The 14,116-nt window shown below is 25.4% G+C and overlaps 1 protein-coding gene across 18 annotated transcripts in view; it reads right to left on the reverse strand.

Annotated features, from left to right (window-relative positions):
• LOC136078211 (transient receptor potential cation channel subfamily A member 1-like) overlaps window positions 1–14,116 on the reverse strand; it is a 200,470-nt gene that overhangs the window by 142,720 nt on the left and 43,634 nt on the right. For 4 of the 18 annotated variants that reach the window (XM_065793444.1, XM_065793453.1, XM_065793457.1 and 1 more), the window contains exon 3: window positions 9,409–9,495. The exons of the other annotated variants lie outside the window; for them this stretch is intronic. The gene's annotated coding sequence lies outside the window, so the exon portion shown is untranslated. The remainder of the gene's footprint in view (window positions 1–9,408; window positions 9,496–14,116) is intronic. 18 annotated transcript variants of the gene reach the window in all.

The following is a 14,116-nucleotide window of genomic DNA, read 5'->3' on the forward strand; positions in this document are numbered from 1 at the left end:
TATATATATATATACATATATATATATATATATATATATATATATATATATATATATATATATACATATATATATATATATATATATATATATATATATATATATATATATATAAAAGGGTTATATATATATATATATATATATATATATATATATATATGTATATATATATATAAGGGTTATATATATATATATATATATATATATATATATATATTTATATATATATATATATATGTATATGTATATATATATATATATATATATATATATATATAAAAGGGTTATAAATATATATATATATAAATATATATATATATATATATATATATATATATATATATATATATATATATATATATATATATATATATATATATGTATATATATATATATATATATATATATATGTATATATATATATATATATATATATATATATATATATATATATATATATATATATATATACATATATATATATCCCAGCTAGCACACTTACATTGGGCCAACGTATGTAAAACCATCGCGAACGTCGGCTGTTTTTTCCAATGCAAAACCAACGTTGATCAAATGGCATTTGTTAAATGATGAAATTTATACCGACGGAACTAAAAACAGCTGGCTGATTTACATTGGTTCGACGTATGTAAGGACATCGCAAAAAATTGATTATTTTTACGATGTAAACCCAACGTTGACCCAATGTTATTAACCGACGTTAATTTAATGTGTATAAACCAACGCTGAGTTAATGTATGTAAAAACATCGCAAAATGTTGACTGGTTTAACGATCTAAACTTAAAGTTAATCCATTGTATATAACCTAACGTTGATTCAATATAAATAAATATACGTTGATCCAATGTATGTAAAAACGCCGCATAAATTTGATTTTTTTTACGATCTAAACCCAACGTTGATCCAATGTTATAAACCCGTTTTTGATTTGATTTATACACATACATTGGAACAACGTTGGATTTTATGCAGTGGATTAACGTTGCGTTTGCATAGAGAGAAGGTGGATATACATTTTTTATAAATTCTCATAAATCATACAAATATACATTTGTGTAATTTATGAGAATTATTTTTTATTTAGATATTTAAATTCATCATCAAAATATATTTGCTCATATATTTTTCTCTTTTTTATGTAATGAAATATCAAGCCTCAAGCAAAGCAAACTTGAATAATGTCTCTATAATCAGATGCAACCATAAGTATAACCACATGAAATAAGCAATATTAATTTAGCATCGAAAAAGCGAAAATACGTATGTATAAACACGTTTATACATATATACAACTATTCACGCGTATAAGCATACGATATTTTATGTTTAAATGTATATGCTTAACATAAAGCAAATTAGTTCAGTTCCGATAAAAGGTAGATACCAATTTGTGCAAACGTAAAATATAACGTTGAATCAACTTAAAATACAACGTTTTGCCAACGTTAAATACAACGTTTTGCCAACGTTAAATACAACGTTTTGCCAACGAAAATACAACGTTGTGTGAACCTAAAGTACAATGTTGAACCAACGTAAAACACTACGCAATGTCGACTTAAAATACAACGTTGAACCAACGTTGTTTTTTGGCTGTTTGCGACGTCGCATTTGTAACCAAAATGATATAAAAACAACGTTGGCGGTAGATGTTTGGCCAACGCAACGCACAACATTGTTCTAACGTTTTATCAATGTATGTGTGCTAGCTGGGATATATATATATATATATATATATATATATATATATATATATATATATATATATATATGTATATATATATATATATATATATATATATATATATATATATATATATATATATAAACGTTATCAAAGTTTTATCATTTACTCATTTACTTACCTTCTTCAAGTCAACTCAGAAATAAATCATTACATCATTTAATCTTAAATATTTAACTCAACTGGTAAACAAAAGAAGATTTGAAACAAAAGAAGTTTACACTAAGAATGTGTAACAAAGGCTTTCCACAAACGTTGCAAGTTTTATTTTAATGTGTTTAATATGATATAGAGAAAAAAACCTGGAGATTAAATTTTATTGTCCAGCTTTTTTATCAGCAAATGATTAACAGTCATTTTATTAAAATGACTCATTTGCTGTTACTCATTTGCTATTACAACTTATGTCAGCCTATAATTACTCTTAAACGTTTTAGATCGGTTGCAGCATAACAAAATTGTTATTGAAGAATTAAAATGTTTTAAAATTTTACATCCGTTATAAAATTTAGAGAATAAAAATATTTTTAGATTTATGATTTTTTCATGATTTAATCAGATCTACTTAATCTGTTTGATATTACTGATTGTTTAATAAATTAGATCGGATTTTTTAAGGCTTGACTTTGGTGAATGCAGTAAAATGTACTAATGCAAATAAGATCTTATGTGTAAAACATTTCAATGTGCCTAATATATTTTATTTTTTTAATAGGTCAACTTGTTGGTGAAAAGCTACCGAAATATATGTTAAGGACTGAAGTCAGAAACTATTTTTGTATTTCTTCATTAATATACTTATTTGTTACATTTATATTCAGAAAATTACAGGCATTATAAATATCGCAAATATGTTGATAATTATTTTTTTATATCACATTAAATGAGTATACATATTGTATGTGAATTTTTATATAACGCAACAATAACATAATACAATGTCTATAAAAATGATATCAATTGATTAAAATTGATACAAAATCAGTTTTAGAAATACTTTGAAGCATTTTTATTTTAAACTTTACCCCTCCTGTGTCTTACAGGGTTAGACAAGAAATTTCCTGAATTACTCCATTGTCTTGTAATGCAAGACATGCTTTTTAATCAACTCTTTACTATTGTTTTGCAAGACATTCTTGGGGACCATAATAGTTTGGGCATTATTTTGATGTAAATAACAGAGTATTAAAAACACGGATCGACAAAATTAAAAATGGCTAGTCCTAGTAAGCGATTGAAATTTACAACTTCAGAAGTAATTTCTCAGTTAGAATTCAGTGACGATAGTTTTGACTCTGATTTAGATTTAAATGATTATATCCTCAATGATGTTGGTGATTTATCTGAAGAAGGCAGTGACGATGGTGATGATAATTCGAATTAAATCGTAGAAAACATTGAATTTAATGATAATGACACGAATGTAAACAAGTTGTTGATCAATCAGCTGATCAAGCAGCTGTTCACAACTTTGTAAATACTTGGGTGACATCACTATGCCAACTAAAACAGCTCCCCTTCACAGTACAAAATACTCGAATTCAATTGTCTCCAAATAAGGTGCCAAATTCAGTTTGTGGATTTTTTAAGTTAATTTTTACACCAGCAGTTATTGGCACTATTACAAAGGAAACTAATCGCTATGCAGTAGAAAAACTGTTTGGCAAAACATTGTCTACCTATTCTATTTGGCATCATTGGACAGATGTTACCACTGTTGAATTAAAGGCATATCTTGGAAGTATTCTAAAAATGACTTTACATGATTCTTGAGAGACACAAAATTTTTTTTCAGTCAACTTTATTGATTATATGCCATTTTATAAAAGCATATTTACAAGAAATAGATTTCATCAAATGCATTAGATGCGCCATGTCCAGCCAGCAAATATAAATTCAAGACAAGCTGATGTTATAGTTAGGGAATATAAAATAAATGATTTGGTTCTGCATATTAAAAATAAGTGCCTTGAACTATGTGTTCCAAGTAAAAATATCGCAATAGACGAATGCATCATAGCTTTCAAAAGAAGTTCAGCTAATCTAATGTACAACCCTCAACACCTTCATAAATGGGGTTTTACTGCAAGAATAATGCTACATTTAGTTGATGACTTGTTACGAAATGTAACAAGTACTGGCTATCATGTTTTTACAGATAGATTCTACTCAGGTTATGAGTTGGCTAAAGAGTTATAAAAAAGGGGTGTTCATACTACAGGAACCATTCAAGCCAACAGAAAAGGTTTACCAGTAGAGTTAGGTAAAAAAATAAAACTTATAAAAGGTCAAGTTATGTCCTGGAGTATGGAAAATAAAATAATGGTCTTAGCATGGAAGGACAAAAGGGAAATCTACATGTTGAGCTCATATTTTTATCCTGAAACAGTAATTATTGAGAGAAGAAGAAAACATGGGAAGAATGACGAAATTGAAAAACCTATAGCTGTGGTTCAGTACACAAAAAATAGGGGAGCTGTTAATAGGTTTGACCACTACTCCGCAAGCTATTTCTTCACTAGGAAGTAATTGAAATGGCGGGAACAAATTTTTTTTTGGCTATTAGAAGTGGCTGTAATAAACAGTTACATCCTTTACAAACAGGTCAATAAAAATAAAAATATTAGCCATATTCAATATAGAAAAGAACTCCGATCCCAACTTGTTACTGAACAACCAGCATCACAACCACTCCGTCGTCGAGGACGCCCTTCGTCAATGGATACCAAGGAATGACTTGACAAACGTCAGCATTTCATTGCAAAATTCAGTAGCAAAACGTCTAAAGATTATGCTGTATGACAGGAAAAAACAGGACAATGGAAACAAACAGTGTTTTTTGTGAAACTTGGACTTGTCAGCCAGGATTGCATCAAGGAGAGCATTTTTCATACCCTTACTTTATACAATTAAAAAAAAATCAAGTTTTAATATATATATATATATATATATATATATATATATATATATATATATATATATATATATATATATATATATATATATATATATATATATATATATATACACATATATACATATATATATATATATATAACTTTATATTATATATGTTTATAGTTATAGACATACATAAATTTATATATTTGTGCTACAGATAAACAAGTATAAATAATATAATGACATCAAAATCGACTTTTCAAAAAGTACCGATTTTAGTAATGCATTTTCACTCTTATAGTTCCCCTGATTTAATAATTGACCTTGTTCAGAGCAAGCTAAACATTTAGTTGCACATTTTTCATTAAACGATTTGCTTGCCTTACTGCGGGAAAATGCGCATAGGAAACAAATAATACCCCCTAAATTATGTGCATAGAAAAAAAAAACACCTAATTATTTGAATACTCAAGAAACATTGTGACTACAATTATCTTGGTTTCTAGCTATTGGTATTAAAAATATCTAAAACATATAGCTATTAGTATTAAAAATATGCTCCATTGTGATGATGTGTGAAAGAACAATGACAAACATTTATTAATAAATGTATATGGTCTGCCCTTTATAAAGTCCTTACTTTGCTTTTTTTATTTTTAAACCTCTGCTTGTGGTTACTTTTTTCTGTGGCAAACAAAAACTAAACCTGTTTAAAAATTTTCTCAAAGATGTTTTTGGAAAGTTCCAAATGCTTTTAGAATATGGTCTTGTTAGCAAAGATTATTATTTGAAGTATAATAATATTAAAAAATTGATATTTGATTCTCCAGAGCCAGAGGCGGTTTTACGAGGGGAATTGGATGTGGGGAAGGGGGGTCCAGAGCATGCAAAATATTAAATTTATAAAAAATAGGAGTTGTTTTCTATCAGGTCAATTTTACTCTTACTTTTAGATACTTCATAATCTTTATAATTCATCTAAACACACAATTTGCTAAGATGAGTTTTTAAGGTTTTGAAGTATTTAAAAGTCTTTTGATTGGTTTGCTTTGTATTTCCAAATTCATTTTGGACAATATGTACTTAGCTTGTTTTGGGATTGTTTGTCAATTCTTGGTATTTTAATAAGCGAACGAAGATATATTATTTGTCATATATTCAAATTAATCATATTTTTAAACAGTACGACTTATCTGGTAAAAAGCAATCCGGTAAATCAGACAATCTAGATCACTGGTAGAGTTTGAAAGATAAAAAGCTATATAGTTAATTTCTTTTGTATACTGGTCCAGTTGTACTGCAGATACAAACAAATTTACCATTTTAAGGGTAGCACAAGAAATGTTTTTTTTTTCCATTTTGTCCTGATTATGTGTTTTTAATAAATTTTGTTTAGCTATTTAATTAAAAAAATTTGGGGGGCAATTTCATTAGTTTTGCAGTTTATTGAGGAATTGTTTTTTTCTATTTCAGATGATGTTGCTAAACGATTTGCCGCCAATAATTTTTTGGAAGCAGAAAAACTCAGGTGAGCATCAATTAGCAAGTTAGTCCGACTTCTGGTATTTGTGGTGTTTTATTTGTTTATTTCGAGTGTTTTTTTATTATGTTTTTGGAAATTTAACTGGATTTGTTTTTAACTTTATATTTCTTTATATATTTTTCTTTTTTAGTTTCAAACAAAGAACACACAAATTATTTGAGATATGGCTGAAATTTTAAAAGAGAGTGAAAACTAAATTAGTTTAACAAGACATTATTGCACATAGTTTTAAAATTTTAAAATTGTAATATTGCAAATTTAAAAAAAATTTTTTTTTTTTTTTCATTTAATTTCCGTATTCAATTAATTGCCTGGACTAATTAATTACCGTGTATGACCTAAATAAATAAAAAGAAAAAAGAACTTCATAGCGCGATGATATACAGTGTAAAATTGTGCTATATTGCTTATTGCTGTATAGGAACGACAACTTAAAATTGTTAGAAAAACTTTAGTGGACGTTAAAATAACGTTGGCCAAACGTTGAATTTTAAGTATTTAAAACTTGTTTCATTTCTGCCATTTTTCTAACGTCTAAAGAATGATACAAAAGACATTGCCTTAATATCATTTCTGGCAAAATATAACGTTTGCCTAACGTCTTCATGACTTCTTTTTTAAATTATAACGTTGTTCTAACGCCTTTCTGACGTCATTTAGCTCAAATCTAACGCTGTTACAACGTTATTTTTACATTGTTGCAATATATAGTACTTATGCAAATATTACGTGGGCTAATTGTCAACCAACAAAACTTAAAAATGTTCTTTTTTTAGAAAAAAGAACATACTTATAGATTTATGTGTATTTAATTAATGTAGATTATTTTATATTTAACATTATACGGGGGATCACATTAAACCTTTAATGATGAATATGAATATGATAAATGTGTACCCGATAAATATAACACGTAAACTTTATGTATAAATATACCAATAATCTAACTTCTAAAAACTTTATTTAAGTCTAAAAAAAATCAGAATGACAAGTATTTCTTAAAAACGAATTAAAGTATAACATATAAAATACCTAAAAAAGTAAAACAAATACACTGATTTAGTATAACTTATAAAGGACCAAAGTTATGGAATGCTTATTTAAAAAGCAACTTTATTATTGCAAAATTGTTAAATATATTTTATTATGAAACAAAAATTTAAGTTTTAAACATTTCTTATAATTTCTATTTATAATTTTTATCTTTGTTAACAAAATATAAAAAAATAATTTTTTTTTTAATCATTTTCTCTTCAAATATAACTATTTGTATTTTTAAATATTATGTGTAATCTTTTTGTTGAATATGATATTGAATATTTAATTTGAAATTTGTATTTAAATATCTTATTTTATGACTTTTTAGTCATAAATATGACTTTTGAGATATAACATTCATAAGTACGCATTTATAAACATTATATCTTCTTTTTAAGTATTTGTATCAATTTATTTATATATATATATATATATATATATATATATATATATATATATATATATATATATATATATATATATATATATATATTTATATATATATATATATATATATATATATATATTATATATATATATATATATATATATATATATATATATTTATATATATATATATATATATATATATATATATATATATATATATATATATATATATATATATATATATATATATATATGGCCACAATATTAAATATCCCTGGCCACAATATTGTAATCACCTACAATTTTTGAGTATTTTTAACTCCAAGGGTTTGTCAAAAGTATACCAAAAGTACAATTGCAATATTAGTTGTATTTTATTGATAAAACATGTTTTATAATTAATAATAAAATAACATTTCAAATCCAATATACCCACATTTTAAAAAACAATTACTCTTTTTAATTGGAAGTCATAAAAAATTATTGTTATTTTGTCACTCCTCCTTTTAACGAAATGACTTTAGCTATTCGGACTGATTATACTTTTAATACAGCTTATTGCTGCTGTCTTATTTTTTTCATTGTGGTACCAATGATAAAGTAGTTTTTCAGTTAAATCCTTTTTGTTTGTTGAAACTTCGGAAGAGATTTCCTTCTTGAGAATGTTGCCCAAATTCTCAATTGGATTCAGGTCAGAAGAGTTCCCCGGCCAATCTAAAACAGGGTATTTTTTTGTTTTTAGCTCTATAGCATCGAGCACTGTCATGCATAAACGTAAATGTATTGTGGTTTGGAAACCATTCTTGTATTTGGGGAATAAGTTGGCTTGCCATAGCCTCTTGATACTGTATTTGGTTCATCATCCCATTGACAATTTAAAGTTTTCCTATGCCTTTACCACAGACTGGCCACACCATAACTTTAGTTGGATGTTTAACAGTTTGTACAATGCATTCTGGGTGCTATTTTTTGTTTGGTCTTCTTGTCTTTCAGACGAATCAACTTTTGAAATCTTGTTGGCATTGTCCAACAAGATCTCAAAAGTTGATTTGTCTGAAAAAAAAACCTGAAAAAATCATCATAGTGTGGTTGTAATTAAGTTAATGTCAACATTTAACCACTTTTTTAACAATATTTTATTCAAAATTGATAAACTTACACGTTCCCAATCTCCAATAGTCATATACTTATGATTTTTTGCCCATTGAAATCTCTTTTTTATCATTGCTGGAGTCACCCTTGGTTTTTTAGCCGGTTTGTGTAATTTTAAACCAACTTCAGCCAGCCGTCTCCTAACTGTGCACTCCGAAACTTGTATTTTAGACTCATAAACAAGTTTTGACAGCAAGAGGGATGATTTTTTTCCGTTGTGACTCTCTGAATGTTGTAAAAGTTCTTTTACTTCTGAAATTTTGCTTGGACTAATGTCCTTACCGGTACACATGTTTATTTTTTATTGAAATTACTAAATACAACCTATTACACTAAAAATGTTAATAAAACAGTACTATATATTAATTCTTGCTATATTTAGTGACTTTATAAAAGGTATTAAAAATAATAAAATACTTTTCACTTAAAAAAAACTGTTAAAATATAATAAAAATGTGACAAACCAACCACTTTTTTTTTAAATTGACAAAAATTCACACTACTGACATAAAACAAACCTAACTTCACATTAGTCATAATTATAAAAAAATGTTCTTTTCTATTTTATTTGATAGATGTCAGTATTGTATAATAGGTTAGTATTAAAAATATGCTCACCTTAAAATTACTTCAAAATAACTTTGAAAACAAAACTGAGGTGATCACAATATTGTGGCAATATTTACAAATAGAGTGCTCAATAATCTTAAAGAACAGAGCAATAATAAATTAGTAAAAAAGAATTATCTAACTTTTTTTCTTCAACTTTAAATTTCACCCTTGCTGGATCATCAGGAAGAGTAGACTTTTCCTGATGATCCAGCAAGGGTGAAACTTCAAGTTGAAGAAAAACGTTAGAAAAGTGTTTTTTACTAATTTATATATATATATATATATATATATATATATATATATATATATATATATATATATATATATATATATATGTATATATATATATATATATATATATATATATATATATATATATATATATATATATATATATATATGTGAGTGTATATGTATATATATATATATATATATATATATATATATATATATATATATATATATATATATATATATATATATATATATATATATACATATATATATATATATATATATATATATATATATATATATATATATATAATATATATATATATATATATATATATATATATATATATATATATATATATATATATATATATATATATATATATATATATATATATATAATATATATATATATATATTTATATACATATTTGAAAAATACGTATTATATATATATACATATATACTTTTGAATATTCTCTTTTTTTACTACTGGCCTGTATTTATTTTTTTAATAACTACATATCCTTTATTTAAAACATCAATTAATCAATCAATCAATATATTTCTAAAACATTAGTTGTTACATGTCAAGGTTGTTTTCAAATAGTATAAACTACTAATATTAAATAAACACTTAATGACAATGATTTAAATAGTAATGCTAATAATAATGAAAATAATATTTATAATTATAATAATGATAAATAATAATAATAAATAATAATAATTATAATAACATGTTGTTTAAACAATAATAATAATGACATGTTATTTTAACAATGGTAATAATGATAAAGTAAATATAATAACTTAAATAAATCGGTATGTGAATCAGTAAATGAATAATTTTTCATACAAGAATCGTTTATGCATACAGAGTAGCAGTTGCAAACAGTAGTAAACTGACAAAACGTAACAACTAACGTTGACATAAAAACGACTACTGCTAAAAAAAATTATAAAGATTCGATAAATATATTAACGATGGTTATTACAATATAATAACCAAAATATATTGCAAACTATATGACTAAATAATTAAATAAAATATAAACAGAAAGACACTGAGAAAATAAAAACAAAACAAAATTTACAACAAACATTACAAGCAAAACAAAAAATTGCGTTATGTTCTTTTGGCAAAAAAAAACACAATAACAACAAGAAAACAATACCATAAAATTAAAAAGAATAAATAAAGAAAAAAAAAGTAATAACAATATACGGTAGTATATTGTTATTACTTTTTTTTTCTTATATAAAACATATATAATAAATGGCTAAAATGAAAACAAAAATTAAAAACAAGTAACTGTATAAAAAAAGTCGACATCACTATTTAAAAATGATTAATAACTAAATAATAAAACAATAAATGACTAACAAAAAATAATAAGTAAAACTTTATATGCTAATAAACTAAAGAAAAATGGTTACTACAAGACCGCATAACAGCATAATTAAAAAATAAATCGTAAATAAAAAATCCTAAGAAATATATGAAAGAAAACTAAAGAATTATACAAAATAAAATAAAAGAATTATACGAAATAAAACAAAATAATTATACAAAATAAAACAGAAGAATTATATAAAAAAATGAAATATATTTCATTTGTCAATCTTTTTTAGATAAAGGGGAACCTGTTGTACCTCTGACCAAGTTGTACCTTGGGTCACTCTATTCTGTCGGCTTACTATTATTATTTAAAAAAAACGTGAAGTGCCATTTGAAATAATAGTCCATGACAACTCTTCTTACCGTAAAACATCATACTTGGGATAGATGGTATCGATTTCCATGTAGTTATAAGATTTTGCTCTTAAAAAGTAAATATTTTTGTTAATCTTATTCTGATTTTAAAACTGTGATAAATTGTTGTTTGATTCATCTACGGCATTATATATATATATTACCCAACATCATTTTTTCGTGATGAAAAAGTTTGGATAATTATGTCTGACCGTAAATGGGGATTAAGACAATTATTGTTAAAAAAGCCCATCTCGTGTACCTTTGACCAGACTTGGATGTTGTACCTTTGACCGACAAAAATTGTTTCCTCGGTAATATGCGGACTTTAGGAGGACACATTTATAAAATTTATTATCTACTTTATTAGGCGTCTGTCCTTTATTGCTTTATAATGCTAATTTGTTTCTAGTGTTATGGCAATGAAATAATTTCATTAAATTTTAATGCAATTCATTGTTTATTCTTGGATCACTATTACACTTAAAATAATCATTTTTGTTAATTTAGTTAGTTGGACAGCTGAAGCAATATTATTGTCCAGTTCATTTTATTAACTAATTTATGCACAGCTATAGGGAATTAAATGTATAAAAAAAAGTTTTTTAGTTCTGTTAATATATTTAGTTTTAAAATGCCAAGTAGCAAGGTTAATGTTTTTTGCCAAAATATTTCCGAAACGGATATGCTTAATGCAGTGAATTTTGTGCTTCAGCAAAAAATTAGTTTAAGTGAAGCTGCAAGACATGATAACATTAAAAAATCAACTTTATTATATCAGTTGAAGCAGTTTAAAAAATCTGTTAGTTGCGAATATTTATATTAAGAAATCAAACCAAGCAAAATATTCTCAACAGAAGAGGAATTGATTTTGGTGAACTACTAGGCAGAATGTGCAAATATACATTATGGACTTACATTAAAGCAGATAAAGTCTTTTGCATATGAGTAAGCTTTAGCAAATCATAAAAAAGTTGAAACTTTATGGATGAAAAATAAATGTGCAGGTGAACAATGGCTGCAAGATTTTCGCAAAAGATATAAAAACAAGCTCGACATAAACCACAACCTACAAGTCGTGGTAGATCTTCTGCATTTAATAGAGAAGCCGTAGGAATTGAATATAAAAATTAAAAAAATGCTTTAGAATGTTATCATTTTGACCCATCAAATATTTGGAACTATGATGAAACAGGAATTACCACATTCCACGTACCACCAAAAGTTCTTGCTTCAAAAGGTAAAAAACAAATAGGGAGCATGACAAGTGGTGAAAGAGACAATAATGTAACAATGATTGCAGCCATTAATACTTCTGAAAATAGCACCCCACTATTACTGGTATTTTCACGTGCTAAATTCAAAGACTACATGTTAAACAATTGTCCTACTAGAAGTGTAGGAGCAGCTAATAGTCTGGATGGTTAAATGAAGTCATTTTTGTGCGATTTCTTGAACATTTTATTAGTAATGTGTAACTATCAATTGAAAAACTTGTTCTTTTATTAATGGATAATCATGAGAGTCATGTAAACATTTCTGTAATAAAGTTAGCAAAATAATTGGGCATTGTTTTAATGACATTTCATCCTCACACAACCCATAAAATGAAACCTATCGATCGTGGTGTTTTTTGACCATTTAAAACTTTTTATAACAATGCGATGAATAACTTGATAATATCACCAGGCAATGCTGATAAACCAGTTACAATTTATGATTTATCTTACCTTTTTGGTCAAGCTTATCCTCATGCTTTTGTACCAAATAATATTGTAAACAGTTTTAAATGTACTGGATTTTATCTATTTAATAAAAATATATTTACTGATATTGACTTTTTAGCTGCAAATGTTTCTGATAGGCCAATAGTGAATATATTTGATATCAAAATTGAAATAGTTTCTGGAAATTTTTTATTGTCAAGTCGGCCGGAAAGAAATACTCTAAACTTTATGTAGCAGATTTTCAATTATAGAAGTTGTTGGTATTGTTTGTGAAATTATGTATCTTAAGAAATCAGGAGACTTTTGTAACAAATTTATAAGAGAAGATGACAATTTTTATGATGTGGAACTTGAGGATATTTTTATGAACCTTCCACCACCAAGTATTGGTCAAGGTTCATCTAAACGACAGTATCTTATGTTTGATGTTGATCTGACTATTTGTATTAGTTATTATATTATATTCTTTTATTATTGTATTTGTCATCATTAAAATACTTCCTATAAAAAGCATTATAATCATATGTAAATGAGTTTAGACCGCGAGCTAATATAAGTTATAAAAATATATTTTTGCTCTTTTCTTATCTAAAATAAAAAAAACAACTGTATATATTAGAAAACATGTTTTGTACATTTAAGTTGCATTTAAAGATTTGGACCTTAACCCTAATTATTTCATGTAAGTAGCATCTAACTAAAGAAAATATGTGACTTTATCTAAATAATTATAATAACTAATTTTATTTAAAAAAAATTAGTAATACTATTTGCAACTGACTGAGTATCGTAACTTAGATACAGAATCCTTACAATCTTTGCAAGAATATAAGGATTGATTTTTCGAACTTTTTTTTAGACAATTAGGATTGATAATAAAATAGTGAGATTTATTTTTTTATTGACATAAGGTAGGCCAGAAGTTGCTACATAATATAAAACAAGCTAAAATATTAAAGAGGTTCAAACATTGCATGATATTTTAATAATAACATTT

This window comes from Hydra vulgaris, chromosome 03 (assembly GCF_038396675.1).
Source record: "Hydra vulgaris chromosome 03, alternate assembly HydraT2T_AEP".
Lineage (NCBI taxonomy): Eukaryota > Metazoa > Cnidaria > Hydrozoa > Anthoathecata > Hydridae > Hydra > Hydra vulgaris.